Genomic DNA, 19243 nt, shown 5'->3' with positions numbered 1-19243 from the left:
GAGTGGGGGGTGGGGTGGGAGGGATGGGGTGACTGGGTGATGGACACCGGGGAGGGTATGTGCTATGGTAAGCGCTGTGAATTGTGCAAGACTGTTGAATCTCAGATCTGTACCTCTGAAACAAATAATGCAATATATGTTAAGAAAGAAAAAAAGAAGAAGAAGAATGTAGCAGGAGGGGAAGAATGAAGGGGGGGAAATCGGAGGGGGAGAAGAACCATGAGAGACGATGGACTCTGAAAAACAAACTGAGGGTTCTAGAGGGGAGGGGGGTGGGAGGATGGGTTAGCCTGGTGATGGGTATTGAGGAGGGCACGTTCTGCATGGAGCACTGGGTGTTATGCACAAACAATGAATCATGGAACCCTATATCTAAAACTAATGATGTAACGTATGGGGATTAACATAACAATAAAAAAAATTAAAAAAAAAAAAGATTTGCAGTGATATAGTATCATGTCCATTTCACAGCTCACCTTTGCCAATGCTTGTTTATAAAGAAATATAGAAAATAAATGGGAAAATGCCCATATTCCAAAGATAACTACTATTGAGCTTTGGTTTATCACACTGTTTTACAAGCTATTTAAATTGTGTTCACTATGGGGCGGTTGGGTGATAGACATTGGGGAGGGTATGTACTATGGTGAGCGCTGTGAATTGTGCAAGACTGTTGAATCACAGATCTGTACCTCTGAAACAAAGAATACATTATATGTTAAAAAAAAAAGAAGAAGAAGAAGAAGATAGCAGGAGGGGAAGAGTGAAGGGGGGGAGATCGGAGGGGGAGATGAACCATGAGAGACGATGGACTCTGAAAAACAAACTGAGGGTTCTAGAGGGGAGGGGGGTGGGAGGATGGGTTAGCCTGGTGATGGGTATTAAAGAGGTCACGTTCTGCATGGAGCACTGGGTGTTATACGCAAATAATGAATCATGGAACACTACATCAAAAACTGATGATGTAATGTATGGTGATTAACATAACATAATAATAAAAATAAAAATAAAAAAATAATAAACTGTGTTCACTAAAAATTATTTTTTGAATGTGTTCCCATACCAATACATCATCATTTTCCATTACTACATGGAATTCTATCATTTAAATTTCACATAGTACATCTAATAAATCCCCACTACTAGGGATTTTGGATAGTTCACTTGCTGTGAATATCATAATACAATTGTCTTTACATATATATAATTGCTTCTTTCTGATAATTTCCTCTAAGTGGAATTTCCTATGTCAAAACAAAGCACATGTTTAAGGCTTTTGATACAATTTCCCAAAACTCATTTATATGCTATAAGCAATATAAGAAACTATTGACATTTCCTTGTGCTCTCCAGGACAGAATATTATTAATCCTTTTTAAATGTTGGTTCTTATAACATGTATGTTTTAATTTCTGAGTAAGACTTATTTAAAGATTAGGGTGGCTCCATAGCCTGAGATTCACCTAAGAATTCTCTCAGACCTAGTAGCTTACAATGTAATCATAATAATGTTTTTTCCAAGAGTGAGAGTGTGCAGTACCAGTCCACATCCTTCATCATGGGCTTATTAACCTGGCGTTACTGCAGAGTTGCCTGACCTATTTCTGGGATATCTTACAACAAGGCAGGTCACCTACAGTTTGGATAGACTGGTAGAGTCAGGCTCTACCCAGCCTCTCAGATAAATGCCACTTCGCTAAATGATACCCAGGTACCAGCAATTTACGTAGTGATATCCTGCTATGTCAGAAGGATTGAAGCACGCTTCATCATAAGTGCTGTAAAGGAAGACTCTTATTCATTCCTGAGATTTAGAAGAAAGAACTTAACCTTTACGCTTAAGTATTTCCGACGTATAAATTAAAAGGAAACCGGTTGCAATTATAAATGAGCTTTGTGAAACATAAATTGTGAATGTCAGGGCTGAATACCATTTAAATCAACCACGAATATTTCTGTATCTCTAAAGGGTCTGCATTAAAACCTTTCTTTTCCCATGATTAGAGATTATCAGGCAAAAGTATTTACCTTGATTCTGTAATTCTGAAACAACAAAAAGCCCCACAAGCTTTTTTGTGATAAAGAAAATGGGAAATGGGAAGCATGCCCTTTAAATACCAGCTTCTAATTGCAAAGATGTGAATATGTAAATCCAATTACATACATTTAAGGATTAGATATTAATTGGATTTGCCTTGATATAAATTGCACACTTAATTCTTTTATTAGAAGTGATCATCACTTTCCATTTTGGCATTTGATAATAACTGACAAAATACCACAGCTTCTTCTCTCTTGCTCTAAGATTTGTTGAGGCGACATTATAGCTCACACAGATTAAATATCTTTGTCCTGAACTCTGGAGCCATTAGAATATGTGCTAACACTTTACTTGAAAGGAATAAAGACGTGATCATACCACTATGACCTCTTAATCACTGGACATTTAGACTCGGCCACACATCCTAATTGGCTGACAGGTAGTAAGAAATGGTCAGATGGTAGGAGACAGAGTTCTCTCATAAACAATTTAAAGAATGCTCTTTGAGGACATGCTCGTCTTTTCTTCTGCCTCATTGATACCACACAAGCATTTGAGACTCGTTGGCATCTTTCTACATTCTTCTGTACCTCTTCTTATAATAATTTGTTGATATTAATTGTGATGGCTAAGTGATGAGCAGTTGCCAAGACTCTGAGGAGGAGCAGGTTTGGTGTGTTCTAGAAACAGAAAGGAGATCAATATGTCCTTTGGGGCATGTGGAGGAGGCAGGGAAGGTAAAAGGAAATACCCTCAGAGTGGTAACTAGAGGGAAAACCATGTAGGTCCTCATAGGTGGCAGTGAGGATGTTAGTCCAGGTGATATGTCCATTTAGAAAACTTGAGCAGATTTGACTTCTATTTTTAAAAATCACTCTGGCTTCTGAGTAGAGAAAAGACACCTAAGAGGCTAGCAGTGCAAACAAGAAGACGGTTAAGTGACAGCTGAAATTATCCAGGCAAGAAATGCTGGTTTGGGACTGGGCAGAGGAAACAGAAGATAACAGTATTTGTTGATCTGGAATGGGAAAGAAAGAGAGAAATTGAGATGACTTCTAGGTTTTGGCCTGAGCAACTAGAAGAATGAGTTGTCATTTACTGAGAAGGAAGACTAAGAGAGAAGCAGGTTGGGAAATTCATTTTTTTAGACATTTTAGATTGAGATAACTACTTAATGTCAAATGGAGATTTTGAGTGGGCAGGTAGCTGATGTATAAAGTTCAGAGGAGAATTCAAAGCAGGCTATGTATATTTGGGAGTCATAGATTGTATTTAAAGCATAAGAGTAGATGAGATCACCAAAGGAATGATTTAGATATAGAGAAGATCAAATCCTATACCCAGGGGCATTCCAATTTATAGAAATCTGAAAGATGAGAACTTAGCAGAGAATACTGAGAAATAGTGTCCAGTGAGGTATGAGTAAGAAAGTCTCTTAGTATAAATAAAAATATAGTATTATACCTATAATTGGTCATTAATCATTATAGGTAATTTACTCTGCCTGGGCTCTGTGACAACATGTAAATGAAATAAAAATGTTACTGCTCTCTAAGGGAGCACATTGAATAGCTACACTAGTCAATCTCCTAAGATGGCTATCAATGAGTCCTCCCAATATTCACATCCTGTGTAATCCTCTCCTTAAGTATGGACTGGACCTAGTGACTTGCTTCCAATGAATAAAATATGGTAAAAGTAATGGGAGATCACTTCTAAGATTAAGTTACAGAAGACTGAGACTTTCATCTTGCTAACATTCGCTCTCTAGCTCTTCTTATATGCTTCCCCTGATGAAGACGACCCCTTGGCAAAGGACTGAGCATAACCTCTAGCCAACCAGACAATGAAGAACTAAGACCCTCAGTCCAACAGCCCTTGAGTAAACTGAATTCTTCCAACAACTATTTAAGTGAGCTTGGAAGCAGATCCTTCCCTGGTAGAAACTTCAGATGAGATCACAGACTCAAGGTCAGCACCTTGATTGCAGGCTATGAAAGGCTAGGAAGCACTTAAGCCATGACTAGATTCCTGATCCATAGAAATCATGAAATAATAAATGTAGTTTTGAGCCCTGACTGGATTCCTGATCTGCAGAAACTGAAATCATAAATGTTGTTTTAAGCCACTAAATTTTGAGTAAGTTGTTATTCAGCAATAGATAACAAATGCAGTAAGGAAAATAAGACAATTCTGAGATCACTATAGAACAAAGCAGCATTTATCGAAGCTCCCTTCCCCCATTCTGATTTCAGGCATCTAATGTTCTATGATAAGAGTCATAATAATCATAGTATGAATCATCGTCATTGAGTCAACTTTCCTCTGATATAGTTGCAGTTTGGGTCTTATCTAAAATTGAAGAATGAAAATAACCAGTGAACAAGTCAGAAGAAAATTTTTGAATAAAAATACTTTCCTCACACCTCTGAATTAATACTGCAGAACACAGCCAGACTCCGGTCCTGCTTTAAACACTTTAAATCATCTCATTTGTTTTGAAACTCCTCTCTCCTCTCCTGCTGACTTTTCAGCTAGTCCATCCCCACCTTGGTGACATAACTCTAATTTAAGCTTCTTTCAAAACCCATTATGATTTCCACTTCACTGCCCTTGAATGCCGTTGAATTAAGATACCAGCATAATTAATGGACCACCTTGCTAACACTATTTCTTCTTCATATCATGAGGAAATGTCAAGTCACATTTCCTTTGGAAATCAACACTAGTAACAGATTTCACTGTCATTTATAAATTAGTTAAGAAATAAAAAGGTAAAGACACAGAAATAGTTAAAGTATTTATTCACACAATAACCATATAGGCTTCTAAATAGTTTTCTTTAAAAAATAAGGGAACCCTGATGGCTAATTTTATGTGTCAACTTGATTGGCTAAGGGATGCCCAAATAGTTGCTAAAAAATTATTTCTGAGTGTGTCTTGGAGGATATATCCGGAAGATACTTAAAATTTGAACTGGTACACTGGTAGTAAAGAAGATCACCTTCACCAGTGTAGGTGGACATCAGCCATTCCATTGAGGACCTGAAGAGTACAAAAGGTGGAGGAAGGGCAAATTTGATCTTTATGCTTGAGCTAGGACATCCATCTTCTCCTTCCCTAGAACGCTGACACTTTTGCTTCTCAAGCCTTCAGACTCAGACTGAATTACACCACTGGCTTTCTTATTTCTCCAGCTTGCAGATGGCAGATCATGGGACTTGCTGGCAGATAGTGATTTTGTTTCTCTGGAGAACCTAACGCAGGGATTTCTTCTTCCCGAAAAATAGTAGACTGAGTTAATGCAGATCAATTACTCATGACAAATAACCACAAAAACTCTGGATAAAATATAACAAAAAACTATCATAAGCATTATAGCTGGATGCAAAACAAAATACAACAAACTCTTCTTTTTTCCTAGTTAAAACAAGAGGGAACATAAATCCAGAGTGGAAGTGTAGCAGGTTGCTCAATTCCAGGGAGATTTTATTCTAGGACAAATGGCGCTCCTGGAGTTAACCTGATAGGTGAGGACAGTAGTGATCACATGCTGGAATGTAGATCCTAGAAGCCGCAGGCTGAGGTTTTAAAGCTCTGGAGGGAGCAGAAGCCATGCGTATTAATTTTCTGTGGCTGCTGTGACAAACTTGATAGCTTAAAACAACAGAAATTTATTCCCTCATTTTTCTGAAGTCCAGAAGCCTGAAATCAGGGTGCCAGCAGGACCCGCTCCCTCAGGCTCTGAGGCTCTGAGGGAAAATCCGTTCTTTGCCTCTTCCTACTGCTGGTGACAGCAAGCATTCCTTAGCTTATAGATGCATCACTCCAGTCTCTGACTCTGTCTTAAATTGCCTTCTCTTCTGTGTATCCCTGTCTTCTACTTTTCCAACTGTCTCAAATCTCCCTCTGCTTCTCTCTTATAAGGAAACTTGTCAATGGATTTAGAGACCGCCTAATTATCCAAGATGATCATCTCATCTCAAGATCCTTAACTTAATCACATCTGCAGGGACTCTTTTCCAAATAAGGTAATATTTACAGGTTCTAGGGATTAGGACATAGATATCTCTTTGGGTTCGTCTTTTAGCCCATCATACCACAGTCTTAACCTAAGAGACAGGAGCTGGAAAGACACCTCTGCATAAGGTGGGAATCCTCAAAACATGACCCCATCTGTAGGGAAAAAAGGATTAGAAAAATTCTACACAATAAGTTAAAAACTTACAAGAAATTTTGCTGTCTACTCCAGGCACTGGGTGGGGAAGAAATAAACACCTTCTAAGAGAAATATGAAAAATAGAAATGCTAAAGCCACACCACATGTGGGTGTGATATACAAATGTATGCTTAGTAGGTGGTATGAATTACAAGCCTGGAAATTGACATAATTTTTCCAGAACCCATGAAAACCCCAAATCACTACAGAAGCAAGTGTAAAATCACTCTGTAAGGACCACATCCACAATTCCGGGAACATAGAATTCCCACAGAAATTATTTTACTTCAAGGAAACCAGAAGACCTAGGTTCCAGTTTCAAATGTGCACCTGATCTATGACACTACTAAGCAGTATGGGCCCTGGTTCCCTACTTTTATAATGCAGGTTCTGCCATACTCCAGGACAGGCCTTCTAGGAATATCATGAGAAATTAAAAGGCTATGTGTAGAAAGATACCATTTATATGTATACATACAAAAATACAAAATGCATATAATGATCAAATTTCTGTGCACATTTTCCCTTTAATCCAACATGTACAGCAGTAAAAGTTGAAAGATTCTTCTGAATAACTTATCTGGTCTGGATACGTTTGGAAGAGATTGTTCTGTGCCATAGGACACAAGAACAGCAATATAAATGTGAGCATTTCTCACCTTTACACATCAAATGAAAAGATTTTTAATATTTAGAAACTCACTGACATTCCCCCTAGAAAGTCATTTCCAAATACCCTTTAAGAAGTGAATGTGTAATGGAAAATTTAACTTTCATATTCACAGCTTCATGTCACCGTATTTCCTTACTTTTGAAAATCAATAGATGCTATTAATCATTTCTTTCAATACCCAGGGATTTCAGGTGTCTTGAAGTTTGGGAAGGGTATTCACAGAAGAATGCGCCAACTAGTGGAGAAAAACTGCTCCATGAGTTACAGATAATCACAGGCATTGTTAGTTATTAAAAGATTATTGTCATGTCTCTCAGGGCTCCAGATAGAGACCTCAGACTTCAGAAGTATCACAATAAACCAATATAACCCTTAAATAATAGATAATGAAATCCTTGTAAGCCAGACTCTTAAATAAGGACTTTGCTCTCTGAATCACAGCTCAGGGACAGGAATATCTAGGGGTTGATTGCTGCTATGTTTAATATCTTTCTCCTTTTTGTTTTGTGCACACCCTTGTAGTCAATGTGGTAATGCCATAATCAGAAGGGCAGGAAAGTGCCACCAAAAGAAGAGTGAGTCCTAAGAGGAATTCTGACTGGGAGGTATTCTTTTCCCCAAGAGGATCAGAAAGTGGATCACAAGAGAACTGCTGCAAGATAGTACCCACTTTATTCTAGAGAGGTCCCTGTGTTGTCCATATTTACACTGTAATATATTTAGAAGCATGAGACAAATATTAATTTCAGCTGACAAATTTACAGGTCAGAGCAGTGGTTCTCAAACAATAGCATACATCAGAACCCTCTACAGAGCTTGTTAAAACCCACCCCGAGTTTCTGATTCAGTCTGCCTGGGGCAAGGCTTAATAATCTGCATTCTTACCAAGTCCCCAATGTTTCTGATTCAGTAGCTCTGGGGTGGGGTGACAATCTGCATTTCTTTCAAGTTCCCAGGTGATGTTCACACTGCTAATGCAAGGACTACACTTTGAGAATCACTAATTTAAAGCAAGGAGCTTTTGACTAGTTATCAATAACTCTTTAGACCAAATTGGATCCCATTTTTTTTGTTCTCAATAAAACCACCATTGGAATGAAGACTTCACTGGAGCCCAAGTACCAAAATACTAAAGAATAAATGTAGACAAGTATTATAAGGACAATAATGGCAATGACAACCAGCCCTGTTATTATCAACCAGGCATTTTCTCTAACCTTCAGAGCAACCCTTTAAGGTATATAGTATTTTCATCCCATTTTTTAGATAAAGAAACTGAAGTTTAGATCTTCCTGAGTACAAAACTTGTATTTTTTTCCACGCCACTTGACTAATAAGAAATAACAAGATTATGACCAGTGTCCCTAGCTAAAGTCAATTTCCTACCAACGAGGTATTATTGGTTTACCCTAGAATAGCACAAAAAGGAATGCCAGTGTATTACTACCCAGTATCAACTGATGATGGACCGAAACAAATAGTTCAGTATACCTTATAAAGTCATCCCCCATGATATTGCCATTTTCTCCTCTAATTCTCTTAGTTACTATACTTCTAAAACTCCAAGTTAAAGAATTTTTCCAGATAATACTAAAGGCCCAAACAATATCGAAAGCTTGGTCCTGGGGCCCTGTGAAAGATTAGCCTTGTTGGGGTAGACCAAATTACCAGGTCTTTATAGAATTTGTGCCCTGTAGAGCTTAGTGCCATCTGAGTCGATTATGAAAGCCATGCTTGTCTCTATTGGAAGCAGCATCTGTAGCTTTGGGAGGTGAAGTGTAGTCAGCTCTAATCAAAACAAAGCTTTTTCTTTCCTCTCATTTACGTTCATGGGCAGAAGCAATCGGAATTACTGAACTCAAGCCAGATTACGGTTGGCTACAGACAGCTGTCTTTCTCTTGTGCTAATCAGTGGAGATAAATGTACTGTCAGCTCAGGACATGTGGATGGGGCAGTTGAACACATTCTGAAGAAAATGCCTTGGCACAAGTTACACGTGGCTCAAGTGTTGGGAAGGTAGGAAGAAACACAAAGAAAGTGCAAAGGGCACGTGTAATAGAGCTCCTGTTGAGTTGGAAATCCTTTTTAGCCTGGGTTAGCATTTTTGGATAACCCTTAAGAAGTAGCCAGGGCCATAATAAGGTCCCATCTTTTGGTAGACGAAGGAAAACAACAGGAGAGCAGAAACAGACTCTTCAGTGTGAATTAATTTATTCAAGTAGGGAGGAGGAGGATCTCCAACTAGGGCAACTTGAAGTTGTAACTAAGAGTAACTCTCCATGCTGTGGGCTGAGTGACATCTGGTGCCTATCCTGGAATCCAAACAAGTCATCAGTAAGACACTTTAATTAGCGCACAAACTCCATACTTCACGATAGAATTGTCAGATCCCCAGAATAGGGCAAGAGGCCAAATTTCGATGCTTACCCCTTTTTCAAACGTAAAAAACATGCTACTCTTTCTCTGAAAAGATGGAATATTCCCTCTTCTCTTTGAGTGGCATGCTAAATAAAGGCTTTCACATTTCAAATAGTTATTGATTGAACTGATTTATGAATAAAAGGAGATAGAGGCAAATTATTAGATGGGTTTTCCTCCTGCTGCTTATGATTTGATGCGGAAATGCTTTTGCCTCTAAGCCAAAACAGCTCAAGTCTGCCATAAAGAGCCAGTCTCTTGCCCACAGAAAAACCTGTTCCTCTGAGCCATTTCACACTATAGCTCCAGTCAGGGAATGGAGACATACTCCCTATGCCACATCCAGGTGAAGAAATCAAGGGCAAGGTGACACTCTTTAGATGGAGCTGAGTCCCACTCCTAGGGAAATTTTCAGACTTAAAACTGAAAAGACACCATTAACCTATTGAGAAAAGCTGCCAGGGCTAGGAGTAAAGGCAACTGGGTTTTAGGAGCAGCTCTGCTGCTCACTGTTTACTATAAGCTATTTTATACTAAGCATACTCTGAAAAGGATTTGAGGCAGGAGCCAATAGTAAGTCACTGTGTGTCTCTGCTTTTCAGTTCTCTGGGCCTCAGGTTCATCAGCCCACGTGACCAGATGGAGCATGTTCTAAGGGCACTTCCGACATTCAATCTCTGATCATTTATCAGCATCACCAAGGTGATTTATATTTGCTCAGCAATTTGGAATTTAACTTTCATACACATCATTCCTTTCACTGACCCTCACAACTATCCTAGTTGGCAGTCAGTCATGACAGGTAAGAAAAGAGATAATCAAAAAGGTCAATAACAACTTATTATTATTTGCCAGAATTATACCCCAGGTCTTCTTGTGGTTTTTCCACTACAACCCTGAAAGTTTGAAAAATATAACAGGCTACAGATGATTCTATGAGAAGATAAGTTCTAATAATCTTTACCTCACCATTTACTGACTGAGCTTTGGTATCCTCATCTGCTTAATAAGAATGCTAGATTGGATATTTTAGTGCCCTTTCCAGTTTTACTACTGGATAAATCTATGAGACACAGAGCAAGTTATTCGGCATCAAGTCAACCTCTGATATGGTCTTTGCCTTGATGAACTGCCTACTACAAAACTGCAAATTTCTACAAATCTGAGGACCACTCTTTGCTCTCACCAGAATAACAGCTGTTACAGCTCCCTTTGAGTCTGTGACTCTCTGTAATCTAAGTTACTCGGTATCTCAGTATCTGAGATTGCACCTTGTAGGAAAGGCTCCCTCCAATTATCTACCTCTCTCCATCCCAGTTCCAGGTGTCTGGGCTTTACTTTCTAAATACCTGCCCATCCCAACCTCAGCTTCATGCTATCATTCAAAGCCAGTTGTCCCCCTTTTCCACCACCTAAATACCATTTTTTCCTCTATTTTACAGCCTGTGAGTTTGGCAGAGTTGGTGAAGGCCTATTTTTCTGTCACTTTGGCAAATGTGAAGCCAGCAAGTTCAGATGTAAGCTGGCTAGTGGAACCCAGGTACCAATTGGTGGAGTTGACATTAAAAAACACTTTACCTAAAGACTAAAACCTCAAACACTGCAGGTTGTTCCAGAGAGATCTGAGGCCTCTTCTTCTCCAACTTCTTCATTTTTCCAACAAAAGAGTTTGTATGGGTTACCTGAAAGCAAATCAGATTATTTGAGGGTAGACAAGAGAAAAAACAGGGTAACCAAGCATTAATGCCTTTCCTTACCACAATGATTTCCCAGATCCTGACACTTGGCCCACTGACTCCCACCCCAGGAGTTTTCTAAAGATTTTTTTTTTTTTTTTTTTTTGACAGAGAGAGACACAGTGAGAGAGGGAACACAAGCAGGGGGAGTGGGAGGGGAAGAAGCAGGCTTCTTGCGGAGCAGGGAGCCCAATGCAGGGCTCGATCCCAGGCCCCTGGGATCATGACCTGAGCCGAAGGCAGACGCTTAATGACTGAGCCACCCAGGCGCCCTGAGTTTTCTGATATTTACAAAAACAAGGCAAATGCTGGGACTCTGGATTATTGGAATATTCTTTTCCATTTGGCATCTTAGTCATCTGAGGAAGTCCCAAATTTACCAATAAGTAGGCTGACTATTGGATTGCCACCACTTACGTGTACACACAGAGACATACAATGAGAGCCTTTAACCAAGCCCACAATACCAATCACCATCATGTGCCTTGTGTATACACAGCCATAACCAGTCACATTTTGCTAGAAGCTTAGCAACAAGATGGAATTGCTGGGATATCAGGATCTAACTTGCCCTGGCCAAGAGCAGCACTTCTCACCTCTAGCACCTGAGGTGTTCTTTGAACACCTCCCAGCCAAGGACTTAAATTGATACCAAGTCCTCAGGGATCATCTAGAACCAGAGAATAAAACCTTGCACTAACATTTCCCTGGCCCAACTCTGCTTATATTCAGAGTGCCCAGCTACATAGATACACCACCCTTTCTATTCCTACCTCCATGGTAATTGCCTCCTCTCATAAAACCTAGTCCAAGCCAAATTACAATTTCTGTGGGCCCTGGGAGCAACTTTGAGCCAGATTCTAGTCCTTTCCCCCAAAACACACCACATACATTTCCACCCTGCTGGCATATTGCTAAAACTCAGCCCATTTGCTATTTCCTGCCTCAAACACTATAAAATCAGCCCAGCCACTTCCACCTGGCATTTAATTTTCTCTATGATCTTCCCAAACCAATCTCATCTCCCACTCAATGCCCTGCTGCTTTCCAAACTCCAAGGCTTGGTTGTTACAGTGCCCTGGGCATGAGCTGCCCTTTTCTCAGCTCTGCTTGTAAAAGCCTCCTATTTGTGAAGTCTCAGCTCAAATGCCTTCTCCTCTAAGAAACCTTCCATAACTGCTCTGTCATCTACCACTCTTAGTTTGTGCAAAATTAATACCTCCCTCTTTTGTCAACCCACAGCACTTTCTTTGTATCACTTCTAAATCTCTTATCATCTGATGCACACAGTATAATTATTTGAGAACCTGCCATGTCACTTTTTACTAGATGTGATGGTGAAAGTATTGATATTTGCATTTTCCATGGGATCTAGGACCATGCCTTACACATAGTCTATGTTAGTAAACATGTACTGAGTTAGACTATTCTCTCCCAGATATCCATCACTCTACATGATCAGCCTTATTTTTCCTCACATTAATAATGAGTTCTTGCAGAGATGGGCAACATTTTTCAAAAATAGAGAGGGGTTGGCTGCTCTGTTCATTTTACCAGATTATATCAGGAAAACATTGTCATGAATGGCTTTAAGAAAAGCATCAACAGCGATAACTTAGCACTCGCATGGTTCCTGGTCCCGCTCAGGGTTCACAGCAACCACCTCTGCCCCCGCGGACTCCTGCAGCTTATCACTTTTTCAAGTCCAACCTCTGACACAATACAGAAATTTATTCTCATCATCCCTTGATATTCTCAGTGATGGGACACACTACCTCATACTGCTACTTTAGAAAGTAAAACTGTAAGTGACCTGAACAATTTTCCTTCATCGGAGGCAAAGGGTAAAAGTGGCTCCTCTCTGAACAGTTAGTCTGAGAATAATTTATGGCAGTTAATTAAACTCAAGCCTGATATTTTCTATTTTTAAAGGAGCAACCAATTATTTACTCATTCATTTCCCTTGATGTGCTTAGGAGCACTTTTAAGTACATTGTCAAATGTCAAGCAGAGGTGAGCAGCAGCCTGAAATTAAAGCAGTCCCTCTATGCCTTGGGCTTAGCTTCTCTTGGTCTGCTGGGCACTATGACTTAGAAATGAAACTCTGTTACGCTCTAATGCTCTCCACTTTTTTTCAGATTTCATTTTAATAACTTTATTGACATGTCAAGGTAGACAAAGTTGTCGAGGGTGGTATCAAATGGCCAAATAAATCAAAGCTTGATCTATCCTCAGTTCCCATTGCTTTACTGTCTATTTCTAACATAACCAGGGTCCATTCACAAATCTCTGATGCTTTGCAGATGTCAGACAGACTTTCAGTGTCTCCTTGAAGATTCTTCCTAGCATGTTATGGAACATATGCCTCTAATATTTCAGATCTGGGAGTTTGACTGGTCTTGAAACACTAGTCTGTAATGAAATATATTAAAAACTTTGGCTTAGCTCCTCACACAGTTGTGCATGAAAATTGTATACAGTTTGAAAATGTGAGTGACCACTTTCCACTTCTGCCACCATGAAAGACATTGTTAATTAATCATAGCCCTTATATTAGGTTTCTCCAGAGAAACAGAACCAATAGGAGATATATGCATAAAGAGATTTATTATAAGGAATTATGATATGATATTACGTGATTATGGAGGCAACAAGTCCCAAGATCTGTAGGGTGTGACCCAGGAGAGCCAATGGCTTAGCTCCCATCTGACTCCAAAGACCTGAGAACCAAGACAGCTGATGGTGTAGTTCGAGTACGAAGGTAAGCAGTCTTGAGACGCAGGAAGAGCCAGTGTTTCAGTCCAAGTCCAAAAGCAGGAAAAAGCTGACATCCCAGTTCAAAAGCAATCAGGCAGGAGGAATTCTTCTTACTCAAGAGAGGGTCAGCACTTTTGTTCTCTTCGGGCCTTCAACTAATTGGATGAGGCTTACTTACATTAGAGAGAGCAATCTGCTTTACCCAGTGTGCCAATTTAAATATTAATCTCATCCAAAAACACCCTCACAGAAACACCCAGAATAATGTTTGGCCAAATATCTGGACACCCCATTGCCCGGTCAAGTTGACTCGTGAAATTAACCATCACAGCCCTATTTCCCAATGAGCCCAGAGAGGCCTCAGCCTTCATCAGGACGGGCCCCAGTCAGTCACTCCCAATCAACCAGAGTTGGAACAAGAGCTAAAAGCTATTTGCTCTCCCTGAGTCTAGTAAAAAAGTCATACTAGGTCACTGAAAAGAATCATAAGAGCACCAGAGCTGGTCGGATCTATGGTTCATTAAGCTCAATATCCTATTATAGAGGCAACTACAAAGGAAGGACTGAGGGAGGGATCAGTGTCCGCTTTGACACTAACCTTAAAAACTATCTCCCCTTCGTACTTCTAATGCATCTGCAGGTCATAAAATTTACCCAAGGCCATTTTGAATTTGAGTTCGCAAATGAGTAATAAGTAAGCCAGTGGAAGTCTTCAGGCATGTGAAAGGGTGGGGCTAGCTCTTGGCACCTGACCAATAGACATTGCTTTGAGATTTCTTAACACTCCCGATGTACAAGTTTGAGGTGAATGGTGCTTTCATTTTGTTTGCTTTGCATTTTTATTTGCAAAGCCATTCTTTCCAGATTCAGAATTCCCCATGCACAATCTATAGACACATATTTTTGTCCCTTCACGGTTAACAACCAGGTACTGAGTACTTCCTGTGAGTGACGTAAGTTATTTCAATTGCAATTTCCGCATTACACACCACACACACACACACACACACACACACACACACACACACACGCAACACATGTGCAGGAGAGCCTTGTGACTACCTGTCTCAGTTACTTTGGTCTTCAGTCTTTATTAAATAGCCACTTTCCAGTGAGGCCTTCTGAGCCACCATGTCTAAAGGGGCAAATCATCCCTCCCATCCTTAATCATTATTTTCCCTTTCCTGCTTTATTCTTCTCTTTAGCACTTACCACCATCTAACATAGTCTGTATTCTTATTTTTCTTATTTACTGTTTTTATCCATCACTGGGATGTAAGTGGGTAGAGATCTTTGTGTGTTTTGGTCATCACTGAATTCCCAGCAATTAAAACAATGCCCAGTTCATAGTAGGTATTTAGCATGCTTGTGAAATAAATGAAGGGATAAACACTCTGAAGTAAGTATCATTATTACGTTTTACTAATGATAAGGACACGAAAGTGCAGAAAGATCAAGAAATTTACTTGAGGTCATAAATACTTCCCCCAAAAATGAAATGACAGAAAATAGAGGTGGCGGGGGGAAAAGAGAGAAATTACCCTAAAAATATTTTTATGCATTTGGAAACTGTTTCAGTCAGTGGACCATAGATACATCGGACTTGTCATGCATCTAACACACATGTGGAACCCCTGTTGCTGGGCTTAGCATGTGCTTCTAGGCATTTGTTAATTCTTTAGTGACTAGCAGCTCTCCTCCAAGAGCCCATGTCTAATGGTGTGCCTTAAGCAAAAGACAGCAGCAGATATGTTCCAGGCAGGTAAAATGTCAATGTCATTCAATTCCATAATGACAAAGACTTGCATTTGTAAAGCTCTTAACTCTTGTTTTAGTGTGCTTTCACATAGATTTGATTTAACATCACCTTTGCGAAGTGGACTGGACTGGTAGTATTTTATCTCCAGTTTACATTAGAGAAGACAGAAAATCAAAGCTTCCATGTGATTTGCTCAAGATCCTACTTCACATGGCAAGACATCCCCACTGGCTGCTCTGAAAAGCCATCTTCGCATGGTTCCTGGTCCCGCTCAGGGTTCACAGCAACCACCTCTGCCCTCACGGACTCCTGCAGCTTTATCGCTAGAGTCCTCCAACTCTCGCTTTCTTTCTAACCTGCTGCATCGGGTCCCCAGAGTGCCCCATTGTGTCAGACATGGCCGTGGACGCCAGCTCTGTCCGAGATGACCACCAAGGACTTACAGGGGAAGGAAGTTGTGCAGGAGCTGAGAACAGAAGAGATGCACCTGCTGATGGGAAAGCTCAAAAGGAAGATGGGTCGCAGGAGGCCGATAGTGAGGTAGATGAAGAAGAGGAAGAAACAGGGAGGAAGAGGAGGAGGAAGAGGATGGTAGGAAGAGGATGGAGAGGAAGGCTGTGGCAGCTACGGGCACGCGGCAGCTAAAGATGATGAGGATGACGATGTCCACACCAAGAAGCTCAAGACCATTGAGGATGACTAGACAGCAAAAAAGAAAAAGCTGAACTTCAGGAAAACAGAGGCCAGCATGACCTATTCACCCTCCACTTCCCGTGTCAGACTCTAAACAGGGTCACCTTCAAGTGGACAGTCCCAACCAGCTAAAGCCACGATGGGAATTGGAATGGGGGGACAGGGGCAGAAGGGGTGGGGCAAAATTTCCAAGGCCCTGCCTTCCTTTTTTCATTTTTTTTTTTTAGATTTTATTTATTTATTTATTTTAGAGAGATCACACTCATGTGTGGGCAAACAGGGGGAGGGGCAGAGGGGGAGGAAGAGGCAGAGAATCTCAAGCCAACTCCCTACTGAGCACCAGAGCGGCCTGGGGCTCCATCTCAGGACCCTGAGATCATGACCTGAGCGGAAACCAAGAGTCCACGCTTAACCAACTGAGCCACCCAGGCACCCGATCCTGCTTTCCTTCTTAAAAGTACTTTAAAAAGGAAAATTTGTTTGTATTTTTTACTTGCATTTTTGTACATATTGCTAGGGGTCAGCCATTTTTAATGATCTCGGATGACCAAGCAAGCCTTTCGATTGCTTTCTGTCCTACTTCTGACTTGACTTGTGGTGTGACCATGTTCATTATAATCTCAAAGGAGAAAAAAGCTTTGTAAAAACTAACACCACCAACAACAAAAAATCTTATTCCTAGCATTGCAGTAACTTTTTTTGTGTAGGGACTTAGCTGTATATAAGTAGTTGGCTTGTAGGAGATGGATAAAAAGGCCAAAGATAAAAGGTTTCTTTTTTTCCCATTTTTGTATATGAAATTGCTGTTTATTTATTTATTCGGCCTGTTTGATGTGTGTGTAAAACAATTTTGTCCAACAATAAACAGTGTTGCTGAGTTGTTCTGAACAAACAAACAAATGACAAGACAGCACTGAAGCCAGAATCAGACAAAGCATGGGCCTGAATCAGACAGGCCTGGTATTAAACCCATACCTTGCTTCTTCTAACTGTGAAACTGGGAGAGGCTCGTTAACCTCTCTGAATTTCCATTTCTTTATCTACAAAACAGGGAGCCTACCCCCTCACTAGGCAGTGGTGGGAAATAGATGGCATGATGTACCCAACGCGGGGAGCCCAGGGGCAGGGACATGAGAGGGGTGCCCCAAATGTTACCTCTCAATCTTGTCCCCACCCTGCTCCCCTGCTTTTCTCCGTGCCTCCTAGCCCATGACTCTTCCAACTAGAACAATTATGTAACTCTGGAGGGAGACACATTTTTGAGGGACTTCTTTTAAAGGCTGGTATACATTTTGGTGAATTTATCAGTATCTCAGAGAATTCAAGACCCGGTGGGGTATTTTTCAGTTTAAATGCCAGATGTCCTTCTGGGAGGCCAAAGCATGTGTGATTAGAGGTGGGAGCAGACACCGTGGTTTTGTTGAAGGTCTCCTGTGAGAAGTATTTTTCACAATAAAAATGCAGTTCTTTGGTAGCAGGTTAGCGTACTCTTAATGTGCTCTGAAAGGACCATCGGTTTTATAGTTCATTGAACAGATTCATTCTGATATTAATTGGTGTTCTCTCCTCTTCTGCCTGCAGTGTTTATATGCACAGTATACCCTTCAATAAAACATGCTTAACGACAGGGATCCGGCGCTACGGTGTTGGTGACAATGCTTAGTTAAAAGCACGGAGCTTGTTACAAGCACATAACATTATTGGGTGGTAAAAATTGAGGCCATTTTGAAAAGCCAAAGGACTCCTATTACGGTTTCCGAAGTCCAATTCCACTGCTGAATTCTAGGGAATGCCTTTGGTTTCTCCAGTGTGGTGAAGATGAGCATTCTCATCCCTGTGCACACCCCCACGCCCCCAGGACACACAATGTACATTTGACATCCACTGACCCTGTTTAAAGGGACTTTGCTGCAGTTGGTAACCGGGTGGTCAACAGCTATAATAGACAAACTAGTATCTGTACTGTTTCTGATCACCATAATACATCATTCTTAATATAGCAGCAAAAGTAACCCCAAACGGAAAAATTATATTAAGAGACGAAACATAAGCCATCAATTGCTTTATGGTTAAACCTTAACTTTTGCTTATGAACACTGACAAAGCTGATCAAGCTTTGTGCTTGACACGACTTCAGGCCGGTTTGCTGCAGACAGCTGGGCCCAGAACTCCGTCTCTGTCATCACCTGCTGTGGCTCAGGCCACAGCCCACCCCAAGTGCCTGACCACAAGCATTTCCCGCCGTGACCTGCCCGTTATTGCCATATTTGAGCAGTTTATTAAAGTCGTAAGGCCTTCCCTGGCAGTTGTCAGCACCCCTTCCTCTTTCCAGAGTCACAGTCTATGCACATAAAGGCTTTGCTCACCCTCCCCTTCCCTGGGAAGTATTTGGCTAGGGCTTTGAGCATCTTCTGATTGCAGAGGAGCACCCCCTTCAATAAAGTATTTCCCTACTAATGTCCAGACTCTTTTTTTCTTTTTTTTTTCTTTTGCTTTGACAACCGTAATACTTGGCGAGCATCTCCTTTCCTGATTCAAAATGTCAGATTGACAGCTTCTTCAAATATAAGCACAAAGGCAAACAAGGCACTCACTACCCTGGTTATTGGATTAATTGACTCCGATTCACCACCAGGCTCTAAACTGTCTGAGAACAGAAACCACATCTTGACTTTCTTCCTCATTTTCCATCAGCATCCAGCACAATGCCAAGTACAGAGTAGATATTCAATGTATGCCCTTTGAATGAATTAGCAAATTCCTTTCAGTCAATGATATTTGCTTACTGTCGGTCATGTACCAGGCACTGTTCTTTGTGCTTGAGATGTGTTGTAAACCAAACACGCGAAAACACCTGCCTTGCTGGAGCTCATACTGTAATAACTATAATAAATAAAGTCGTATTGTGTATTAAATGATACCTGCTGAGAGGCCTGGGGGGACAAG

At 40.7% G+C, this 19243-nt stretch overlaps 1 long non-coding RNA gene across 3 annotated transcripts in view; it reads right to left on the bottom strand.

Annotated features, from left to right (window-relative positions):
* Window positions 1-19243, bottom strand: part of LOC116644187 — a 251890-nt gene that overhangs the window by 49634 nt on the left and 183013 nt on the right. For all 3 annotated transcript variants that reach the window (XR_004301717.1, XR_004301719.1, XR_004301718.1), the window contains one exon: window positions 10931-11034. This is a non-coding gene — a long non-coding RNA (uncharacterized LOC116644187). The remainder of the gene's footprint in view (window positions 1-10930; window positions 11035-19243) is intronic.

This window comes from Phoca vitulina, unplaced genomic scaffold (assembly GCF_004348235.1).
Source record: "Phoca vitulina isolate PV1807 unplaced genomic scaffold, GSC_HSeal_1.0 scaffold29, whole genome shotgun sequence".
NCBI classification, from domain to species: Eukaryota; Metazoa; Chordata; class Mammalia; order Carnivora; family Phocidae; genus Phoca; species Phoca vitulina.
The sequence above is the reverse complement of the archived record's forward strand: the minus strand, read 5'-3'. Positions and strand labels throughout refer to the sequence as shown.